Source organism: Amblyomma americanum, chromosome 1, assembly GCF_052857255.1.
Source record: "Amblyomma americanum isolate KBUSLIRL-KWMA chromosome 1, ASM5285725v1, whole genome shotgun sequence".
NCBI classification, from domain to species: Eukaryota; Metazoa; Arthropoda; class Arachnida; order Ixodida; family Ixodidae; genus Amblyomma; species Amblyomma americanum.
In genome coordinates this window covers 525,703,144-525,713,319 of record NC_135497.1, presented here as the reverse complement: position 1 = coordinate 525,713,319, position 10,176 = coordinate 525,703,144, and the positions used below count along the sequence as shown (strand labels likewise).

General features: G+C 47.4%; 1 pseudogene; it reads right to left on the bottom strand.

Moving 5' to 3' along the window:
* Positions 1–500: 500 nt before the first annotated feature.
* On the bottom strand, positions 501–4,672 carry LOC144128892 (uncharacterized; annotated as a pseudogene).
* Between the last annotated feature and the right edge of the window lie 5,504 nt (positions 4,673–10,176).

Sequence of the window (10,176 nt, the reverse complement as noted above, 5' to 3'; positions counted from 1 at the left end):
CTAATACCTGTGCAAAAATTATGGTTGCAAATGTTGCTTCTTGTCCTGTTTAAGAGAAATGTGAATTGTAATCTGCAGGTCTTCGTCACCTTTCGTCTATAACTTTGCGCATATTATTAAATCTCTTTTCAGTTGAATAAGCTTGATATTTCATACATAACCAGTGTTTTGTGTTAATATTTTTAGTTAAGCATGTAGCCTAGTAACAGACATTTGTGATAATGCAGTGCTGTTTGTAACACTGGTCGGTGTAATTCAGGATTATCAAACATCCAATGGAATGAGCGCACTTCGCATGTGTTAACGGTCGTCAGGCAGGGACCAAACTGTGTTTATTATCAGACAAGGGGCTGCTTATATAAGGACAGATACAAGTATGAGCATGCACTTTTCGTACAGTAAGGGCACGTGTTAACATGACAGTGCGCATACTTACATCTTCCTTCTATTCGAAGAGAAAAAACAAGGGGAAAAAGTTTACAAATTTACATGCCAGGGACCTAATGCTGTGGTCTCTCTGGCAGGGGGTAGCGTTGTGGCGGTCTACGCAGGCGGTCACTTCTACGAAGGGTGTCCTCAGGTTGTAGCTCTGGCATCTGGTCAGGCTGGGATACCGACTCCGCAGAAACTGTCGCTTAAGACTCCGACGTAGGTTGCATTTCTTTGGAACTGAGATGCTCCCTGGTGCGCTATCTGTAAGTAGGGTGTACGACCGAGGTGTGCCTGCAGGGCCTACAACCACACCTGGCGACCAGGTTCTGTGTATAGTGTCGTACAGTGATACTGGAGACCCGCTGCGAAGATGTGGCAGATTCTTGGCCGTCCGGTTGTAGAAGATCCACTGCTTTTACCTTATTTCCTGGAGGCGATTGCGAACGGATTGTGGTGGTACAGTCTGGGGCTCGAGGTGCTGGGGAAAAACCGGCAACTGCGCCCTCGTTTGGCGGCCCATCAATCTTTGAACGGGCGACTTCAGTTGCTCTTTCCTTGGCATGTTTTGCCCCTCCAGTAGGGCACTGTAAAATTCCAGGGTTGGGAAAAAACACTTCGTTAGCAGTTTTTTCGCCTCCTTCACTGCACGATCCGCCATGCCGTTACCACGAGGATAGCACGGTCTTGAAGTTACGTGGGCAATTCGGAGCTGCGCAGCAAAAGAGCGGAAGCACGCGCTGTTGAAAGGTGGGCTGTGATCATTTTACAGCTTTGCTGGGATTCCAGGAGTCGCGAAGACGAGCATGCATGCATTGTTTACCGCTGTCGCTGTTGTCTGACGTAACTTTTGTACCTCGAAGAAAAAAAACGTGTAGAAATCCGCGAGGATTAGGTAGGACTGGTCATTGTGGTTGAAAATATCAATCCCTACTACTTGCCATGGCAGGCCTGGTATCTCGTGGCTCAGCATAGGTAGTATAGTGTTCCGGCGCTTGTACTTTTAACACGCTGCACGACTTAGGTAGAGCTGAGATGTCTGCGTTCATGCCGGGGCAGAACATTACTTCTCTGGCTCTCCTCTTCATTTTTTTTCTTCGCCTCCATGTGCGGCGTGTACCAAGCGCAGAATTTCCGGTCGCTTAGCAGGAGGAATGACTATTTTGTTGGTTCTGAGTTCCCGGGTTCGAACCCGACCGCGGCGGCTGCGTTTTTATGGAGGCAAAACGCTAAGGCGCCCATGTGCTGTGCGATGTCAGTGCACGTTAAAGATCCCCAGGTGGTCGAAATTATGCCGGAGCCCTCCACTACGGCACCTATTTCTCTTCTTTCACTCCCTCCCTCATCCCTTCCCTTACGGCGCGGTTCAGGTGTCCAACGATATATGAGACAGATACTGCGCCATTTCCTTTCCCCAAAAACCAATTATTATTATTATTATTAGGCCTTCCTCAACGTGCAGCTCGTTGCGGTAACACCGGTATGGACGCAGGTCATGCGGCACATGGTTCTTTGTTTCCGGCCATTCTGTGCTCGAGTAACGGCGTAGTTCAGCCATACTAGCGCCATTGTTAGTTTCGGGCCGAATACCCTCGAGCTCCTGATCTGACACAGGAAGCGAAGAAATAACGCTGACTTGAAATCGTTCTGTCTCGTCAGTTAGCTCCGCAGCACTCGGGAAGCGAGAAAGCGCATCAGCTAGAAACAACTCCTTCCCTGGTTTGAACGCCACCTTGATAGGGAATCTTTGCAAACCGAGCCGCATGCGCTGCAATCGTAGCGGGCACTCACAAAGTGGCTTTTTGAATATAGGTTCCAGTGGCCGGTGATCCGACTCGACGGTAACCTCTGACTGCCCGAAGATATAGCCTTGAAATTTTGTGCAACAATGAACAATTGCCAATGCTTCCCTTCTGATCTGCGCGTAGCGCTGCTTTGCATTCTTTAGCAAATGGGATGAGTAAGCAACTGGCTGCCCATCCTGAAGAACAGCTCCTACTCTATGCTGACTGTTGTCTACTGGCACGGTCAATGGTTTTCCTTGGTTAAAATAGGCAAGGACTGGAGCCTTTCTGATGGTCGCTCGAAGCTGACGAAAGCTGCTATCTTGCTGGTCTGTCGAGACCAGCGCGGCGTCCGTTTTCAACAGGTCGCGGAGCGGCGCTGGCAACGTGGATATGTTAGGGACGAACCGCGCCACGATGTTGATCATGCCGATGAAAACTTGCAGTTCCTTACTGTTTTGTGGTGGCGGAACTTGCATAATGTCTTCGACTCTGCTCGGTTTCAGGCACAGCCCCTCTGGAGTGAGAATGTGGCCCATGTAGCGGACTCTGGGCTTGAGGAAATTGCGCTTGTTCTTATTGAGCTTCAGATTGTGTTGTTTACACCGGGACAACAAAGCTACTAAATTTCTGTCGTGTTGCTCTCGCGAGTGCCCCCAAACCGAAATGCCGTCCATAAGGATGGCAACGCCCCTCAAACACTCTAGTGCCTGGTGAATCACCCGCTGAAAAATTTCCGGCGCGGAAGCGATGCCGAACGGCATACGGAGGAATCTATCGCCCGTAGGGCATGCTCACAATCCTTAAGCGGGAGCTCGGCTCGTCCAACTTAATCTGCCATAATCCTGACGGTGTGTCGAGAGTAGAAAACAATTTCGCTCCATGCAGCCGCGGTAGGATATTTTCTAACGTCGGTATCAGGTAGTGCTCTCTCAAGAAGGCCTTATTTGACAGATGGGTCCTAGTATATGCCTACATTTTTTTTGCTTTACTGCCACAACCATGTGACTAGACCAGGAAGTCGGTTCTGTTACCTTAGCAACGACGCCGTTGTGCTCCATCCGGTCCAGCTCAGCTCGGACGCGCTCCTGAAGGGCGATGGTGATTCGTCGCGCTGGCTTGACGGCGCCTCGAGCTTCAGGTCTCAGCGCCATGTGGTAGGCTACGTCTTTGAATTCTCCCAGCCCCCGGAAAACATCTTCAAATATTTCTACTACTTCCTGAGTTTCCAAGGCGTCCTCGGTGTTTATGCGGCCAATAAGCCCTAAGCGTTCAGCCACCTCTCCATTCAATGTAGCAGGAACTGCATGTTTCACGATAAAGAATAACGCCTTTGTAGACTGCACTGCACTGGCGACCTGAAGCTCAATCTTCTTCGCCTTTTCTATGTGCCCGAAAAGCGACCATTGCGTAGAGCAGCAGTATTGTGCTGGCTTCGTAGTTATGTTTCTGAGTATCGCTTCGGGCATGACTCAACAGTAGGCTTCGGTATCAATTTTGCCGCGCATGGCGGAACCTGTGATGTCGACAGTCGCTGACCAGCGGTCATGGCCATCAGTTGCATTGACTTCCAGGTTTGAAGGAAATAGCCGTCGTCCTCTGCCATTTCGACCTGCTTTATTTTGCATGCTTGGCCCGTCGGTCTTGCTTCAGGTTGACGACACCCACGCGCGAAGTGCTTTCGGCCGCAACACTTGTTACCGCGCTTGCCTTGCTCAGGGCACTTTGCTTTTCCGTGTTTCGTGAAACAGCAGTTTGGCCAAATTCCGCGGCTAACTTTCGATTTCACAGCACGTACGGAGGCCTCATCTGTAGCGCTTACTTCTGTCTCCCTGATCTCGTTAAAGTGCTCCTCCTCTTGTTCCCTTCCTCGGTATATTTCCACTGTTTTTCATTTATATTACGATTGGGTTAAGCCTGTGATACTTTAGTGGTACAGGCAGGAGCTTATTGGTTTACGTTTTTTTATGGCAGCTCCACCATACTCTTTGTTTGGCATGCGACGAATTTTCAGGCTGAACTTCCTGCTGCAGGTCCTTGTCTCTAACTCCTAAAATTATTTGACTGCGCAGTAGTCTGTCCCCTAGCTCTCGGATATCGAGTTCGGTTATCGATTAGCCACTCGTTAAAAGATTCGTCCTCACGTTGATCTCGGAGCCGAAACGAAACTCGTTGAAAGTTAAATTCTTCTCTGTTTTGCAGTGGGCCTCGTATTTTTCTAACAGCTTATCAAGGTCTTGCTTTTCGTCCTCATTTGAGAACTTGAAGGTGTAGAACACCCGCCTTGCTTCTTCACCAATTGTGACAAGAAGTGTTGCTGCCTGAATTTCTTTAGGCTGCTTCTTTAGCCCGGTCGCTGCAGAAAACAGAGTAAACTCACTTTTCCAGATGGTCCAGTTCTGGTAAGCGGCACCCGCACTTTCCAGTGGCTTTAGCGGTAGAAGAACCCTCGACGCCATACTTCTTTCTCTGTAGTGTACTAGGGGTGCAGCTGGACGAAGGGGCGGAAAGAACAGCGGTGAACGCGGCTTGCGAAATGCGTCGCCGCCCCACTTCTGACACCATGTGAACGGTCGTCAGGCAGGGAACAAAGTGTTTTTATTGTCAGACAAGGGGCTGCTTATATAAGGACAGGTATAACCATAAGCATGAGCATGCGCACTTCGTACCGCAAGAGCACGTGTTAACATGACAGTGCGCATACTTACAGCATGCACAAGGGAAATTGTGAACACAGTGTTTTGAGGACGTGATAGTAGCAGTGTTTTGGTAAAGTGCTTAAAAGCGCCGTCTCGGATAAAAAATGGCTAACAAACATGCACAACTACCCGGCACTATGTAGGTAAAATCCAAGAACTCTATATTGTTCGAGATATAAAACCACTGAGCACAAACTATATATCACGTTTTTGTATGACTCTTGCTGCGAATCTTTTTGCTCTCATATTGCGACTTTGACGAATAATAGACTGGATGAAAAGAGATCTCGAAAAATATTTAAAATGCGTGAGTGGAGCCCGACATACAAAACTTTCTTTAAAAAGTTCCATTAAGGACTGCAAAAATAAGTGACAGTAATGAATGGATTTTAAGAATACAATATAGAGTATTATATAAAAAATATGCCGCCATCGTCTAGAAGACGTTGAAATAACGAGCGATGGATGGGTGAATGGATGGATAAGGCTGAACCCTTTCAATCCGGCGGTGGCTCAAGCCACCTAGCCATGACATGAAATTTTACTCTTGTCTTGATTTTAGCCACCAGTAAGATGACCTTCGCTTGGTTACTTCTACCCGCTTAAAATATACTTTCCCTTCACCGTCCCTAAACCCCAATGCCTTGGATAAATCAGCCGTGCTGCTTTCCACTGTAGGGTGAAGCCCTTTACAGAAAAGTATCAAGTGTTCAGCCGTTTCCTCCTCCTCTCCACACGCAACGCACAACGTGTCTATCTCGTGGTACCTGACTCTATATGTCTTAGTCCGCAAAACTCCCGTCTCGGCCTCAAACAACTAAGAGCTTCCCCTACAATTATCGTAGATATTCTCTTTGTCAATTTCCTGCTTAAAGATCCTGTGTGTTCCCAGTGCCGATTTCGTCAGCATCTCTGTTTTCTACAGAGCTCTCTCTGTTTATTTAACCTTCTTCTTGACCGATAATTGCTGATGTGCCCCGCTCCTGCTGTCCAGATATTTGCTTGCCAATTTTCTAGTTAACTTTCTCCATTTCGTGTCAACATTCCATATGTACAGGTATCTGAAAACTTTTCTAGCCTACTGCTTTTCCACCATTTTTCTCAATCGCTCCTCAAATGCTATCTTACTGCTGCGCTTCTCTGCTCTCGAACGACGCGAATCCCATATCACCCTGTACCCACTGATATGGTGTATTGCCATGTTCTCCCAAAGCTATCCTTCCTACGCCGCGTTGTTTGATTTCTACCCTTGCTTGAACATCTGGTCTCACGCACAGGACCGTATTGCCGAAAGTCAGGCTAGGAACCATCACGTCTTTCCAGATCCCTCTTATCACTTCATACCTATTGTAATTCATCAGTGCCCTATTTTTCATGACAGCTGCATTCCTACTAGCTTTATTCATTACATAATTTTCATGCTCTGTCAGATACTCAGCATCGCTATTTATTCACTCCCAAAGATACTCGTACTCACCCCTACTTCTAGCGTGAAGTCCTTTATTCTATGCTCGCCGCCCTCATCATTAAATGTCATGACTGCAGATTTTTCTTTACTAAACTTTAAACCTAATCTATCTGCTTCTGTACTATATATGTCTAACAACTTCTGCAAATCTTCCTTGTTGTCAGCCATTAGCACTATATCATCCTCGTATATTAGTCCCGATAATGACTGCCTAATGCATTCCGCTTCCTTGAAAAAAGACAGGTTGAAGCCTTGTCCGCTCCTCCCTAGCTTGGTCTCCAACCCTTGCAGGTACAACATGAACAACAAAGGAGAGAGAGGACATCCTTGCCTAAACACCCGCTGTATGTCTACAGGCCCTGATACATATTTTGCCATTTTAGAAGCGCTCGGTTACCTTTATATATATATATATATATATATATATATATATATATATATATATATATATATATATATATATATATATATATATATATATATATATATATATATATATATATATATATATATATAATCTTTTGAAAGATTAATTAGTCCATTAGTCAGACTTTTGGAACCATTTTCATCTATGCTCATTACCCTAAATGTATTATACATCCTCTGTGACATTAGTGCATAATCTATCGTCGAGTGCAGACTCCCTGCCTCCCATGTTATGAGCCCTTCATACTTCTCGGTACTGTTGCATACGACTAAATCATACCTGTAACACATATCCTGCAGCATGCTTGCTGTCGAATCTGTGTACCCATCCTGGTGTTCTATATGTGCGTTCATGTCGCCTAATATAATTATCCCGTCCTGTCCTCCTAGCTCATCAATATAGCTTGTAATACATTCTAACATTTTCCTGTTTTCCTCTTTGGCTTTAGCTCCTGTCCACAGGCATACAAAGCGAAGAAGTGTTTGCTCCCCTGCTAATTTTCTTTTTAGCCATAAATACTCCTTGCATCCTACTTTAACCCTTTGAAAATTGATACTTTTATGAATGAATGCACCAATTTACCCCCTTCCTGTTGCCCCCTCTTTTATTGCAATATTTCCATGCGTAGTCTGGGTTACAGGGTGGTTGTTCCATGTCTCTAAGATGCGTTTCAACTAAACCATATACGATTAATTCCTCCTGTCTTAACTGTTGTTCTATTTCCTCCCATTTCAGTCTATTTCTGCCACTTGCATGTTAATGAAACCTATAACTGAATTAACCTGGCTCTGGCGCTCGTGTCTATTTCTTCTCCTTAGGTTCCGTCGTCCCTTTGATCTTGGTTCTTCCTTCTTTACACTGGTTCCCTCAGAGCGGAGGGTCCCCTCAGAAAGCTGTTGCCTGGCGACCTATCGCCCATACACACCCTCTTGCCAGTGGCACCATCAAAGTGAATGTCATCCTGTGCAAAAGGGTGGGGGCTGACCTCGTACACTTCCCTGTTAACTTCTATTACTCCGTATCCTAGTCGTCGACTCGTTACCCTAATTACACGGTTAGCCTCAACGACCCTCCTTTTCGTTTCGCTAGCGTGCCTCTGGACCTCTGGGATTGTGCATATGGTCACATGCACACTGTCAGAGGCCTCTCTAAGCCTACGCATCCCCATTTCTAACTGCTTCTCGAGATTCTGGCTCCTGTTAGCTGTTTGGTAGCGCCATCTGTTGTAAATGAGCTGCATTACTACGTGATTAGTCTACTTTTCCATACGTCATGGCGAGCGGTCGCATACGGCCTTGAGAACGGATATTTTTGACCACTTTGGGCCGAAAAAGTTTTTCGACTCTCGGCGCGCCTTTGCGTTTCGCTTCCATCGAAACGCTGCCGCCGTGGTCGGGATCGGAGTACCCGGGTTAGATCCTGACCGCGGCGGCAGCGTTTCGATGGAGGCGAAACGCAAAGGCGCCCGTGTGCTGTGTGATGTCAGTGCAGGTTAAAGATCCCCAGGAGGTCGAAGTTATTCTGGAGCCCTTCGCTACGGCACCTCTTTCTGCCATTCTTCTTTAAGTCCCTCCTTTATCCATTCACTTACGGCGCGGTTCATTTGTCCGCCGAGATGTGAGGCAGATACTGCGGCATTTCCTTTCCCCCCAAAACCAATTTCCTTTCAATCTTTGGACTGGACTCCTGATCCGGGGTTATTGTATCGTATCAGCTGCGCATGCGCTTTTTGCGCGGGCCCTCTGCCTTGCATGACCACGGTAACACTCGGCTGTTATCAGGCAGTCTCCTACGCTATATAATCGGCAAGCGGTCACGAATAAACTTTCTTCTTGTTGCTTCCATGCTGCATTTTCATTGCTGGACGCCGGAACATGGTTTCAGAAGTTCGTTTGCGTATGTGGTGGTGTGTCGGCAGAACGGGCGTCGAGGGTACTGGCACAATGAATTTAGTGAAGCCGCCGCATCCACTTGTGTTCTCTGGGAGCACTGCGAACAACTGTAGCCTGTTCAAGAAGTGGTTCGAACTGTTCCTGCAGGCAACGGAGTCGCCGAAACAACTAAGGACGCCTGCCGCGAAGACAACGCTCCTGCTCACCGTCGCCGGGGAGGACGCCCTAGAGGTATTCAACAATTTTTTGTTTCTGGAGACAGAAAACAAAGAAGATTATGGAACAGTTACAAATAAGTTTGATGAGTACTTTCGACAGCAACAGAACGAAACGCACGAATGGTATGTTTTCCGCTAGAGAACGCAAGCTGAAGGCCGAGCAAAACAATGCTTGGGGTCAAGCAGAGAAGGAAGTTGCACCGACAAAAATGCGCGGGCAGTCGAAATGTGCAGCTTGTGAAGAATGTGCTGAATGTTCTGATCAAAACGGCGCTCGACTTGAGAAGTGGCGCCGATTAAAACACATAGGCAATTCAAATTTTCTCGGTGCAACCGCTTCTACGAGCGCACTAAATGCCCAGCATTCGGCAAAATGTGTTTCAAAAGCCTAGGCGCTAATTACTTTTCTGCTTGTTGCAAGAAAGGGCCTCAAATAAACGAAGTACACGATGAACAAGTAACTTTCGACATCCTTGACGTCAGCGTCGGCATCAAAGCAGACTGGGTCGTCAAAGCGAGTGTGGCTTCCCAACTCATGTTCCTGAAGGTAGACACAGGCTCACAAGCGAATTTGTTGCCGTAGTCAGTTTCCAGACGTTGAAAGCGAAGTCTGATTTAAAGGCCAGCCCCTCCGTTCTGCGATCGTACAGCGGCAGCGTTATCAAGCATATCGGCGTCTCTAAACTGCAAGTGGTCGTGAATGACCGAAGCGCCTGCTTCGATTTTTTCATCATTAAGAAGGGCAACCAAGCCATCCTGGGACTGGCGGCGAGCGAAGCTTTAGGACTGGTGCCACGTTCCGTGAACGTTGTAAACACGAACAGCACTGACCAAGTGGTGGGAGAATTTCGCGAGTTGTTTGAGGAAATTGGTTGCCTGGAACGCCAGTACCACATGGTCGTGCGAGAGGATGCAACACCGGTGGTCCAGCCGGTGCCATGGGTGCCCCTGGCGTTGCTAGAGCCCCTTCGAGAAGAACTAGACCGCATGAAACGGGCAGGAATCGTGACCAAAATCGGCGAGCCGACGGACTGGGTGAGCCCGTCTGTTGCAGCAAGGAAAAAGGCTGGAAAACTGGGCGTGTGCATTGACCCCAGGCGCATAAACGAATACTTTAAGCGAGAGCATTATCAAATGCCAAAAAGAGAAGACATTGAGGCTGAGCTAGCTGGGGCCAAGTTTTTCTCTCGACTCGATGCGTACCCGGGCTTTCATCAAATCCCGTTAGATGAAGCTACATCAAGAGTATGCACAACTGG